The sequence below is a fragment of the Mus pahari genome, chromosome 4 (genome assembly GCF_900095145.1).
Source record: "Mus pahari chromosome 4, PAHARI_EIJ_v1.1, whole genome shotgun sequence".
Classification (NCBI taxonomy): Eukaryota; Metazoa; Chordata; class Mammalia; order Rodentia; family Muridae; genus Mus; species Mus pahari.
In genome coordinates, this window is record NC_034593.1 from 55,497,857 (window position 1) to 55,500,266 (window position 2,410).

The window sequence follows — 2,410 nt, forward strand, 5'->3', positions numbered from 1 at the left end:
ACACACACACAGAGACACACACACACACAAGTTTTTAAGCCCACTGTGTATTTGTTTTAATTTTGAGTGTTAATTTTATCAAATTATTTTCATCCATAATGTAGATGTGTCTGAAGTACCCTTTGCCATATCAAGAAGATAATGTAGTTCAAAATTACTTTTTGCTAAATGTCTCCATCAAAAAGACAAAACATGCAGTATACATAAATCAAAATATTGTAATATTGCATGGAAGAGAAAAGATGGACATGATAAAGAAAAAGTTTATGGGGCTGGAGAGATGGGTCGGCAGTTAAGAGCACTAACTACTACTCTTCCAAAGGTACTGAGTTCAAATCCCAGCAACCACATGCTGGCTCACAACCATCCATAATGAGATCTGATGCCCTCTTCTGGTGCATCTTAAGACAGTTACACTGCACTTAAATATAATAATAAATGAATCTAAAAAAAGGAAAAAGAAAAAAGAAAAAGAAAAAAGAAAAGAAAGAAAAAAGAAAGAAAAAGCTTTTGGGTACACTGATTTCCTAAAGAGAGAACACAAATTCATGAAATGTCATTGACTCAGACTTGAGTTTGGATTTGTGATTATTCAGAATTGTCAAATTATAGCTCTCCTGGAAGCCAGACACTCAGCACAGACCACACAAATGTTCATGTATCTTGAAGAGTAGCATCTTCTTATCTCCTGTTGCTTATCTCTTCTCTTTGTCAGTTGTAGGCTACAGTCTTGACTTTCTGTCCCTGGGATCCACGGTGTTTCTCTGAACTTAGAATCTTCTCAAGATGAACTTTTTCTACCTGAAATGTTTTGCTCCTGATCAGCAGCTCAACGGGTTCTTGTCATCACTGCCACCTGTTCCTCAGCACAGAGTCCTCCTCCCACCACTCTGTTACACTACTTTTATTATTAAAGCACTTTCTACTGATGCTGTCCCTTATTGTTTATTTATTTTTGAGATTATAATGTAATTACATTTCTCCTTGCCCTTTCCTCCCTGAAAACTCTCCCATATCTACCCCCTTTCTCCTTCAAATACATGGTCTCTTCTGTCACTAATTCCTATCACATGCATATATGTATTTGCATATTCATATATATTTTTAAAATGTTATCTATTGTCTAGCTTTCCTCTTCAATTCCACTACTACCTACCATACATTGCTACTTAATGTAATCTCCTCAAGGCTTAGAACATTGGATGCGGCATGAGTTTATATAAGGCAAAGGACACTGTCAACAGGACAAAACTGTAAACTATAGATTGGGGAAAGATCTTTACCAACCCTATATCAGTGTGAGAAACCTTCCTTGGTGTTCGTGTCATTTTTTTCCCACTCTGCTGATCGGAGTGTGAGGTTGTGGCATCTGGTGGCCCATACAGGGAAGAAAAGAAGAAAAGGCCAAGAAAGAAGCAGAAAAGAAAGCAAAAGCAGAAGCCAGGTGGAAGGAACAGGAAGCCAAAGAAAAACAAAGACAAGCTGAATTAGAAGCTGTTCCGTTGACTAAGGAGAAAGAAGAGGAAGAAGTTAGGAAAAGAAAAGGTAGAAACTTCAGAACTCGTGCAAGAGCTGGAATGATAAAAAGGAGTTATGGGGGAGTTCCGGGAGTTCCGTGGTAAGTAAGAATTAATCTAGCACTAGGAAGAGGCTCCCTGGTAGAGGGATGAAGTTAGGCTCCCAGTAGAGGGACGAAGTTAGGCTCCTGGTGTAGGGACGGACTTAGGAAAGTCTAGCCTCCAAAAGAGACAGAAAACCTCAGATACAAAGCCATGGGATCCCCCACACACACCGCTTCAAAAGTGAAAGTAAAAGCCGAATTCTCAAATGAAGCAGAGTTAAATTCTAGACAAATTTTTGGAAACAATAATTAAAAGAATTACAGGAGCAAAATTAACTGATAATATGGTGGAAACTCTAAAGCTAACTTTGAGGTTAGATAAGTTACAAACTTTAAATGACTTTCAAAAATTATTAGGCGACATTCATTGGATTCGCCCATATTGCAAAATTTCTAATGCAGAATTACAACCTTTGTTTGCAATCTTGAAAGGCAGTTCGGATTTGCATTCCCCTAGACAATTGACCATGAAGGCTCGAGAATGTATAAAAAAGGTAGAACAAAGTCTTGCTAAAGCTCAGATCGATCATATAGATCTTTCTTTGCCTGTCTTATTCTGTGTTATCGCCATTGAGTTTTCCCCCACAGGAGTCCTGTGGCAGAAAGGGCCCTTAGGTTGGGTGTATTTACATCATTCACCCGCAAAGGTACTATCTTGGTACCCTGAAAGTGTGGTACAATTGATTTTAAAAGGCATAAAAATGAGCCTGGGAGCCTTTGGTAAACAACCTGACATGATAATCACACCCTACACACCTAGGCAGGTGGAGGTGTTGGCAGCCACAAATG